General features: G+C 46.9%; 1 long non-coding RNA gene across 3 annotated transcripts; it reads right to left on the bottom strand.

Annotated features, from left to right (window-relative positions):
* LOC120093724 (uncharacterized) lies at positions 1-10,017 on the bottom strand. 3 transcript variants are annotated; one of them, XR_005487383.2, is made up of 3 exons: positions 9,837-10,017; positions 9,511-9,626; positions 1-556 (listed from the first exon to the last, which is right to left on the bottom strand). It is a non-coding gene; the product is annotated as an uncharacterized LOC120093724 (long non-coding RNA). The 3 variants fall into 3 exon arrangements; XR_005487385.2 differs by lacking the exons at positions 9,511-9,626; positions 9,837-10,017 and adding exons at positions 2,142-2,427; positions 7,276-9,460; XR_005487384.2 differs by lacking the exons at positions 9,511-9,626; positions 9,837-10,017 and adding exons at positions 2,142-2,427; positions 5,719-7,192.
* Positions 10,018-11,502: the final 1,485 nt, after the last annotated feature.

Below are 11,502 nucleotides of genomic sequence, written 5' to 3' on the forward strand. Positions count from 1 at the left end.
TTAAAGCTTTTAAAAAATCATTTATTTATTTAGTGAGTGTATGCGTGTGTTTGCACATGTACACCACAGCACTCAGGAGAAGACCAGAGGGCAATTTCCAGAATTAATTCCCTCCTTCCACCAAGAAAGCTCCAAGGATCAAACTCCGGTCAGCAGACTTGGATGCTAGAGCCTTTACACTTTGTCCACACCCCACCCCCTTTTCAAAGAAAAAAACAAATCAAACAAAACCAGTGTCTTAGCTGACAGTGCTCAGGAGCGTCTAGACGATGTTATAGGAATTTAAGTTTGTTATCCCAAACTGCTTAACTCTTGAGACCGAGATGAATGGAGGCACAGGTAAGTCGCGTGTCTCTCCCAAGCACCGAATTCTGAAAGGACAGGAGCGGGATATGAGGGACACTACCCCGCAGCCTGAAGGGAGAATACAATGACTCCCAGGAGTCCGTCTTCTGCCTCGAACCCGCTGTCCCTTTCCAGGTTTCTTGTGAAAGGGGAGGAGGCCTTGACTGCTCATGACTGATTCCAGGCCGTGGTATTAATCAGCTTTCGGTTACTGCAACAAAATGCGAGGGAGAATCAACTCATCAGATTTATAAAGCTAAAAGGTTTACTTCCGCTCACAGATTTAAAGGTTCTAGTCCCGATCAGACAGGCTGTTGCTGTTAGGTCTTTGGTGGACAATGATAGGCTGAGTAAAACTACTCATCTCCGTTCCAGGAAGCAAAATCAAACCCGGAAAGGCCCAGGTCGCACCAAAGGCATGCCTTCCAGGGAGCCAGGATCTCTCACAGACTCCTAAAAGGTTGCATTCACAGGCAGGGGCACCACCCGGAGGAGCAATCCTTTAACATTCAGGCCTTTGTTCTTCCCAGCCTCTCCCTACCACCCCGCCCCATTCTATTCCACCTGTCACCCAAACTCAGGGATGCCAGTCACCAGCAGAAGTGCAGCCCCCTCCCCTGCGCTGGTTTGTAGCAATCACCACAGAGGGGCAAGTGTGGCACCTGGAGCTAGAAACTGGGAGCTGAGCGCTCACATCTCACACCACAAACAGGAAACAGAAAAGCTTGGAAATGTGACTTTGGACAACTCAAAGCCCACCTTCTCCTCCGAGTGATACACTTCCAGCAAAGTGCCACATCCTGAACCCACCCAAACAACACCACCAAATATTCAAATGCCCTAGACTGTGGGAGGGCAGAAGCAGCGCATTCGAACCACCATACCGGGGTCTCTCCCATCCCTTTTTTTGTCGTCACAAGACCTTTCTCTCTTGGTTTCCATCTCCTGCCATTTTCTGTTTGTAGAAGAACAATGTCTTCAGATTCAGATTCACCCATCCATCTAGATACCTTCTCCTTAGTTACACCTACACACACTTTTTCCTAAATGACCACATCTCAAGGCCCATGGTTGGCATGAGTTCTTGGAGAGAGGTGTCAAATCCACTGTAGGGGATGCGTGAATGCTTCCACTTGGGGCCAATCCATAATATCGCTACATGAAATAAGTAGTTAATCATACTTTGTTGGAAGTCTGGCAAAATAATAAGAGCTCTGTCTACCAAAGAGTCTTTAAGAAATTAAACCCTGGCCTGGAGAGATGGCTCAGTGGTTAAGAGCACTCAGCGCTCTTCCAGAGGTCCTGAGTTCAATTCCCAGCAACCACAACCATCTGCAATGGGGTCCAATTCCCTCTTCTGTTGTGCCTAAGGACAGCGACAGTGTACTCATATAAATAGTATAAGTAAATAAATCTTAAAAAAAAAAAAGAAAGAAGAGAAATTAAACCCACCATACTCTATGTCTCATGGGAACTTAAATCACATATTGTCAGATCCATGAGCCCATGAGACGTCTCAGACCACCACAGGCTTTTCCCTCTGGGAGTCTTGCTCAGCTTCTCCTTAGGGAATGTTCACTAGGACCCTGTCATTATTGATTATTTTTCCTGAACCTAAGATATTCACATCCTTCAGCAGGAGAACTGCCTCGGCCGGGCAGAGCAAGTGTCTCCCCACGCTCAATCACTCTGAACTAACCCCACCTCTGCGAGCTCAAGCTCTGCCCCGACTCTAATTGCTGGCAGTTCTCTTGATGAGATTTTCTCAGAACCCCGTGGTTCGTATTCCCTTATACCGAGAGAAAGTGCCATGTGCTGGGTGAGTCTGTGTGTCACTCTGTGAGGGCTGGGATCTTAGATGAAGAAGAGGGCTTCCAAATTCATCCCTTCGGGGAGGTGGAGGGACGGGACAAAAGGGCTGGTAACACAGGTGGCCCTGGACGAAGCCAAGGTGGTGTCCATATCAGGTTACGCTTCCGATGACTCTTCTTTGAAGCGACGTTTGACCCCGCATTTTAAATAGTGTTCCTGTGTACGCACGCCGCAGGGTACATCTGCTTCTTCTGTTGACAGATCAGCTTTCTGCACAGTCAGAGAAAAAGGTGCCATTCGGCTTCCGAGCCAAGGTTTTTATTTATTATGTCTTCTATAGTTTTAGATATTCCCCTCCTGGCAAACATTCACTGCCTCGTGGGTTCTTCTTTCTTTGACCCTTTTCCCACCCATTTCTTCCACCCTTTCAACTCCCTAACACCAGATAAGGGAGAGAGAAGGATAGAGGGAAATGGGGAGACGTCGTGATCAGGCTGCTTCCTGCCGATCAGGAGTGTTCTTGGGGCAAGTTATATCTTCACTATCTAGATATCTAATTCTCCTCTCTCTCTCTCTCTCTCTCTCTCTCCTATTTGACAAACCCTGACCAACAACCAATAAATAACATCCCACCCTGCCTCTCAGAGCCCCAGAATTTATATATTCTCTAAAAAGTCCCCAGAGTTCCAACTGTTACGCAATTGCAGAAGTTATCCGCAACCGGAAAAATCACACCCCTACTAGAGCATGAAGCAAGTCACGGTCAGCTGCTGTGGACAATCTGAAGCAGCCCCATACCCCTAGGAAAACATAGAATATTTCTGTGTTTTTCAAAGAAACCAACCTCCCAAGCCATCACTACAGCGAGAGGGTATAAAATAAGAAGGTAAAAGTAACAGAGATGTTCGAAAAAGCCAAACATGTTTATATACACGAATACATATTACTACATATAATATGTGTACATGTGTTCACATTATAGAGTTTGTTTGGAGTTACCATATATGAGGGATAATCTCTTCCTAGAAGCCATAAATTGCCAAATAAAAAATCCCCATGCCAGTTATCTGGTACCTCCCTTCAAGTTGCTAGTCAAGGATGTCCCAGACACCCCCAAAACAATAAAAACTATTGCTGTGGTTCTTGCACGGCCACCAGAACTTGATGACAAGACCCAATCTCTATAGACACCATACACTTTGATCACAGGACATGGAAAAATCCAGTGAGTACTGGCCAGGAAGCTTCCCCCCTCCCGGCCAGTTCTCACAGTACTGGAAGGTACAATTCCAGCTGCTAGGATGAGGTCATTAACCGTCGAAGCCAGCTGTGAACCCAGAGAACTATAAAAATGACCAGCACAGCATATGTCGAAGGACTCGATACTCATGTGAGTGCTATGGGGGAATCAACTGCTTTCTGATTTTGAGCCAGTACTGCAGGAAGAAACATGCGCGGTACTGAAAATCTGGCTGAGAGCCCAGGGTTGGGTCCCCCATGAGACCCAGGGAGTGAACTTACTTCTGGTATTCTGTTAAACTGCCGTCTAGATTCATCTATGCCCATGGTGCGTTATAGATATACTTCCTTGAGGTTGATTCTGAAACTCATAACTAATCAAGCAGTAGAGGATAAATGTCAGCACAGTGCTCAGCTATAAGTGGGACATCTTTATCACAACCCATGCCCGAAGCTTGAGGACTCTCATGGAAGGGTGTGTCTGTAAAGATAGTAAGAGCCAGGCGTTGGGAGGACATTGGTCGTGACAGGATCGCCATGCTCATGAACTCTCAGTCCCTGTGGCTGCCTGCATAAGACCTTCGCAAGATCAAGCCAATGACGCTCCAGCATGGACTGAGGAAGAGCTCACGAACTCCACGTCTACCTCAGTCACTATTGACAGTTGATGTTCTCTGAGGGAAGGAGGGTCAGTTTTCATTAAGGATGTGGCCCCTGGTAGGGGGACCGTTCCCCGGTATGACCCCATATTCATGACTATATGCAACCCAGATTGGACTCAGTTGAAGATTTTTCTTTTTAAAAAATGTGAGGGGCTGGGTAGATTTAGCTCAGTGGTAGAGCACTTGCCTAGGAAGCGCAAGGCCCTGGGTTCGGTCTCCAGCTCCGAAAAAAAGAACCAAAAAAAAAAAAGAATAAAAACAACCCGGACAGAATGTCAACAATAAAGAAAATGAGTGAGAAAAAGGGCCATTCTGCTACTGACAAAAAGGTGACCAGAGGATACACGATCAACATTCACGAGCGCATCCATGGAGTGGGCTGCAAGATTCGCACCCCTTGGGCCCTCCAAGGAACGTGAAAATGTGTGATGAGGCAGAGGGGACTCTAGGTGTGTGCACTCATACCAGTCCGGGCCAAAGGAATGTTCTTTATCATTGTAGTATGTAGTTATGTAGTTTCTACTACCCTGCTTTAAATTCTGGGTGGATCACACTACCGGCCCCTCTGCCCTGGTTCCCTTGGATCCACAGATGAAACACACACACACACACACACACACACACACACACACACACACACACACAGTTTTAGCCTGCCTTACAGCTCAGTGGCTGGGCTCTCCTAAGCCTCCCACACCTAGCGTGCCCTTCCTTTACTTTTTTTTTTTTTAAAGATTTACTCATTTATTATATATAAGTACGCTGTAGCTGTCTTCAGACACACCAGAAGAGGGCATCGGATCCCTTTACAGATGGTTGTGAGCCACCATGTGGTTGCTGGGAATTGAACTCAGGACCTCTGGAAGAGTAGTTGGGTGCTCTTAACTGCTGAGCCATCTCTCCAGCCCCCCTTCCTTTATTTCTTGCTCAACTCCCTAAATCCGCCCTCAGCTAAGTTGTGTTTCTAATTTCCTGCCTGCTGCTACCCCAGGCCCAGTAAGGGAAGCAGCCAATGGCCATTCCACCCGAGATCTTACCTGGCTGATGGTTCCCGCCCCCGCCTCCCGCCCCCCCCCCCCCCCCCCGCAATTACCCTTTGCTCCTCCTGCATCCCCTAGCCTGCCTGCAGCAGGAACCTGGAAGTCCTGCCTCTTCTATCTAACCATTGGCCACTGGTATCTTTATTGATCAATCAAGAACGAATTGGGAAACAGGACCTTCAGAGTTCACACACAGATTTCCTATCAAGGTGAAGAACCACTCCCTACGTAACTTATCCTGCACATTTGTTCAGAAAACATAATGGGGCTGAGGATTCTTCAAACAATCTCCATACACCAGTAACCTTTTAATGTTTTAATGTTACTGTGTTAAAATTATAGTCAGTGTGGATGAGAACTACCTGCTGAGTGTAAAATGAAGTTACAGATCTCTCTCTCTCTCTCTCTCTCTCTCTCTCTCTCTCTCACACACACACACACACACACACACACACGCACAGAACAAATCCAAGTGCTTATCCATCCATGAATGGACTAAACTCAAAATTTGTGATATATACAAAGAAATAGAAATGAATGTACTATCAAAAATTATCACCTTAAAGTCAATATTAGAAGTAGCTGTGAAGTGAAAACAATACAAGAGAACATGCACTTACTTCTGCCTTGAGAACTTGGCCCTGAGAGTGAGCCCAAGTCACTAAGTGGAAGGTAGCAAAATCCAGTGTGTGTGTGTGTGTGTGTGTGTGTGTGTGTGTGTGTGTGTGTGTGTGAGAGAGAGAGAGAGAGAGAGAGAGAGAGAGAGAGAGAATAAGTGTGTGTACTAGGGTGTGTGTGCAAGAGTGGGTGTAAGAGTATATGTATGTATGTGAGAGAATGTGAGAAGATATGTGTTTGCACTAGAGTGTGTCTGCAAGAGTGTGTGGGGGTGTGTGAGAGAATGTGTGTCTGAGAGTGTTTGTCAAAGCGTGTATGTGTGTGAGAGAATGAGTGTGTGTGAGTGTGGTATGTACATGGGGGTGTGGTTTATGAGAATGAATGTGTGTAGTGTGTGTATGTAGTGTGTGAGAATGAGAGAGAGAGAGAGAGAGAGTGTGTGTGTGTGTGTGTGTGTGTTGTTGTTGTTGTTGTTGTTCTCTAGTCTTGATTGGTGGTAAACAAATCAAGGAAGGATAGTTTCCATCTGCTTTCTGCTGTTTTCCTCAGAATATGGCCAAACACAGCTGCCATGATAGGCCGAGCAGGAATCATCCCGAGGAGACCAGGATCCATGGTGACATTCTCTCCTCTAGAAAACCCCTGGCTCTTTAAACAAACAAACAACCCAATGTGAAAGGCCTCGAGGACGTGGACCCTTAAGTGTCCGCTCAGTGCAGCGTGCCAGAAATGAAACGGAACATGAACGTGACACAGTGACTGTATAGAAGTTCTAGAACCAGAAGGAAAGGCCTTTGCACTTAGGACTGTGTAATAAATGTCTTTGTTTCACTCACTTGCTAGGAAATTATTTGGCCTTTAGGATTGGAAACTAGAATTATCACAAAGGTCTCTGCTGTCCAGTCTGCCTGTCCCCCAGTTGTCCTCTGCTGCTCAGACCAATCAGCAATAGGGGCACCAATAAGACCCGGATGGAGGATGTACCTGACCCGTGAATGGGATGCTGCGACTTTGGGGAAAGGTTTCCGGGGGTGCTAATCTGTAGGGGCAGCCTATATATCTCTTTAGCCCCATAATGCATTAGTCATGTGCCCCGCTTCACGTGCTCTCACTGTGGCTCTTAGTCCTATGCACAGTATCACCAAGCATTCAAATTGAAAATCAAAGAAAGAAAGAAGTCCTACCCTCTAAAGCTGTTGGTTCCCTGTCCCATGCTCTCCTGTTGGGATAAAAACAGAACCTCTCACGCTTGGGGCCAAGAGGCTGGTTGTCAACTCCTCCACCTCTTTGTTTCTGCCTTAACTGCCTGTGCCATGTAAGGTTCTCTTCTGATGTTTTCTTAGCTTAGGCTTTTCTGCCTGATACTTTTGTTGCTGTTGCCCTTCTTGCTTCGTTGTAAAATGTTTCATTCATGCACAAAGCGTAGAGTCCTGTCCCCGACCCCACAGGGTCAGCCCCAGAAAATACATGGCAGCCAGCTTTATCTTGAAGTCCGCAAAATGTTACAAACAAGTGAAACACTTTAAATTGTCTCTGAGCTAAGAAGCCTGAGCGATTACCTGTTTTAAGAAGTGAGTATTTCCTCAGAAAGGAGTTTGCTTTTAAAAGACTGGAGAGAGGGCGTAGCTCAGTCACGGGCATCTCTCAGTCTTCTGTCCTCCCTGGCTAGTCTCGTCCATGTTTAGGGTTGAATTTACTATTTCATAACGGTAACTCCTAAGTGCCCACCCTCAGCCTGTGTGTCTCCTTGGAGTTCCTGCTTGGTACATACATCTCATTGTCTCGTGCCACAAATCTCTCCTGTGACTTCTCCCACTCCCACTCATCCCTGCTTCCAAAGGTGACATGGTATGGTTCCGTTAGGCATCTCACATGCCCAGAATACCACCCTAAGACCTTAGTCATCACCTTATTTAACTTGTCAGGACACCCTCAGTCCATATTAAATGGACCCATTTTCTCTTCCTATCCGGCTAGCATACCAGCAAGGCCACAACCACCTCTTGTTCAGACGTCAGTTACAGCTTCTGAACTATTCTCAATTCATCCCCCCTGGACCCCTCCAACATGTTCACGACATTGAAGGCAGATTAAACTTTTCAAAACGCAAACCTTCAAGGTTTCCTGTTCTCTCTCAGGGCTCTTGTCTACCCTTCACTGAGGTCTCAACTCACATGCTGCTGCTTTTCCTCTGTTCGCTTGCTTGCTTGTTTTTGAGACAGGCTTTCTCTGTGTAGCCCTGGCTGTCCTGGAACTCACTCTGCAGACCAGGCTAGCCTTGAACTCAGAGATCCGCCTGCCTCTGACCCTGGAGAGCTGGGATTAAAGGTGTGCGCCACCTCTGTCAGCCACATGTTGTTTCTTGGGGAAGCTCTCCTGATCTTCAGTGTGGGTCAGAGTTGTTTGTTACCAGCTCTTATCTAACTACAATCTTTCTCTCTGTGATCTGTTCTCAGGTATAAAAGAATATCTTAAATCCCACACCCTACTACTAATTATAAGCTCCATAAATTGACAAATAAATTAGCAAACCTCAGACGATTTATGGGTAGCCTTGTTGGGATCGTGTGGGAACGTGTTTGATAATGCGGGTAGCACAGCTGTGGAATTCTGGATTTTCATTGCTGTGAATCTCTCTCCCTTCTGTATCTCTAATCTAGCTTCAGGCCACAGTCTACGGGTCTGGTCTGATTTGCATAATGAGATAAAGGGTGGGAAGGTCCTGGCAAAGGTGCTTGATGAAAGATATCGTCCTTTCTGTGAGTGTCTTAAAGAAATAGGAAGAGCTGTGAACCAGGTCCCTTGCTATCTCTTGTGTATTCTTTTTTTTTTTTTAGAATTATTTATTATATGTATATAGGTACACTGTAGCTGTCTTCAGACACACCAGAAAAGGGCATCAGATCCTATTACAGATGGTTATGAGCCACCATGTGGTTGCTGGGATTTGAACTCGGGACCTCTGGAAGAGCAGTCAGTGCTCTTAACCACTAAGCCATCTCTCCAGCCCTCTCTTGTGTTTTCATAACCATTATAGCTGTGGAGGATAAAACCAAGCCCTGGCTCCATTGCCTGTGAAGTAATTTTACACTCTCTTCTTATATAGTCACAGTGCCTCAACCAGGACAAGAAACACCTACAAACCAAAATAAATCGGAACAAACAAATAGTTGGAAACAAAATATCCAGCAAGCAACAGGAGACAGAAACCACTCTGTGGATGGCTGCTGTCAACATATGATACAACCGTCAACAAAGATGATTTCACACTAAAAGTTAAGTTTAAAAAGGAGGCAGGGAGATAGTCCAGGAATGGGTTAGATGTTAGAGAAACCCTGGGCAATAATCTTGCCCAGGCTTTGCTTTAAAATGTCACACTGGGAAGGTCAATGAACTGTGGAGGACAGGACAGACGCTCGGAGACCAGCTAGCTATCCACCATTCAAAGATGGCTGAAGGCTAGATGCTGAGGGATACAATCTCACAAAATAAATGAATAGAGAAGCCTCAGGGAGACAGAAGCAGCAGAAAGGCATGCTGGGGAGACCCTGAGGAAGAGGTGGCTATGAAAATACATATCTATATACACGGACCATGCTGAAGGGGACTTGGATAGTGAACGGGAGGTGAACGGTGGATGCGTGAGCTTATATAAGCATTGGGAATGGAGGCGGGGGCGGTGCATGGTGAGCATTTGCCTAGCACACACAAGGCTATGAATTTAATCTCCAGCCCCACAGAAAAATAAGTGCGGGGGCGGGGTAGGGTTGGGGTGTGGGGGTGGGGGAACAAACCTGGTGCTGGTACAGAGATTGGTCTAAGTGAAGTAGGAGCCGGCTGAGGCTGCAGATGGTTTCCTTGTTTCTTTAGTTTCCCTTTTCTGTGGACTGAGCAGAACTACTCCTGAGGTCTGAGGAAGGGCTCAGAAGAGAGGGGATAGCTATTACACTTAGACAGAGAGTGCCTGATTAACACAGCTCAAGTTTTCATTCTCTCTTGCTGGCCCACTGGTGTGCTCTGTCCCCTAACATCCCCCCACACACACACACACACCAATCCCAGCAAACACCTGCACCCACTCCCCACTGGACTGCCTGCTGCTGGCCTTGCCTCTGCATACCTGACCCCGCCACTGCTCCAGCTGCTCTTTGCTTTGCCTCTTGTTTTCTTGAGCATGCATTTGGCCTCAAGAACCTGTGACTGATTCAGTGTCCCAGGCTTTGCCTGGCCACACTGCTACTCTCAGCTGTTGCCACATTTTGGCCACTCATAGGAACCGTCCTGCCAAGCTTCTTCCCTGACCGCCCATGCAAAGAAATGAGTCCCAGAGGAGATCACACACCCTGGAAGGCAGGGTACAAGGGAAGGCAGGGTCATTTCTAAAATGGAAGAGATTGGTGCCGTGTAAGGGGGGACGGGGCCATTGCACTTCTCATTACCTTGAGTAGAATGTGATACATTCAAAGGGCTTTACCACAATACCATATGACACCAAAGCAAAGCTTTTGTTTTCAAATAATTGCAAATTAGAGAGCTCAGTGGGCATATTTAGTCCAGGAAAACCACACATCCATGAGTACTGATATCCCCCAGTAAAACAGGCCCATCCCTAACTTTGTGGGGCTATTAACAGGACAGTTACACCCCTGTTTATGAAACTGGGACTCTGGGAGGTTTCTGCCCTAGACATATCTGTGCTCACTAAAAGGCTAGAGACTGGAAATGTATAACGACGTGGGAAGGACGCTGCAAGGAAGAGGAAACCAGATTGGACATGATTATCCAAGCCACGATAGATTACACGTATTCTTCAATGTCTCCAAATGCAAATTCCCAGAACTCAATTTTGAGATGGCCGTGTGTGTGTGTGTGTGTGTGTGTGTGTGACACACTCTTGTTCTTTCCAACGTCGAGCTGCACCTCTCAACCACCACTTGCAGCCATTTTTTGCAGAAATGTCTTCCGTCTGCACCAGTTATACCAGGGAGTCCTCATCCATGTCTTGGGAATGTCTTAAACATCTGGATTAAAAGCTACAGCTGTGGTTTTAGGATCCTAATGGGATTCTTACTGTATGTTTTTTATTTTGTTTTCCTGTATTGAGTGCTCTATCCATATATATACCTGCAGGCCAGAAGAGGGCACCAGATCCCATTACAGATGGTTGTGAGCCACCATGTGGTTGCTGGGAATTGAACTCATGACCTCTGGAAGAGCAGTCAGTGCTCTTAACAGCTGAGTCATCCTCCCACCCCGACCCCATGAGATTTTTCCCATTAATTTATTTATTTATAAACTTTGCACCCGATCATTGCTCCACACACACACACAGTCCCTCCCCACATTCCCCTTTTTCTTCTGCTCTGAGAAGGTGGGGCCCTCCTGCCCTCAGGTTACCCCTATCCTGGCACATCGAGTCTCTGCTGGATTAGGCACACCCTTTCCCACAGGAGGCCAGCCAAGGTGGCTCGCTAGGGGAATGGAATTCACAGTCAGGCAACAGATTTAAGGATATCTCTCCTCCAGGGGACCTGCATGAAGGTACAGTTGGACATGTGTGTGTGTGTTGCGGGGGGGCTAAGTCCAGCTTGTTCTTTGGTTGGTGATTCAGTCTCTGACAGCCCCCAAGGGTCCAGGTGAGTTGACTCTGTTGTTCTTCCCGTGGAGTCCCTGTCCCCTCCCCGTCCCTCGATCCCTCCCCCAGGCACCATCCAATGTTTGGCTGTGTGTCTCTGCATCTGTTTCAGGCAGCTGTTGTGTGGAGCCTCTCGGAGGACAGCCATGCT

This window comes from Rattus norvegicus, chromosome 7 (genome assembly GCF_036323735.1).
Source record: "Rattus norvegicus strain BN/NHsdMcwi chromosome 7, GRCr8, whole genome shotgun sequence".
Lineage (NCBI taxonomy): Eukaryota > Metazoa > Chordata > Mammalia > Rodentia > Muridae > Rattus > Rattus norvegicus.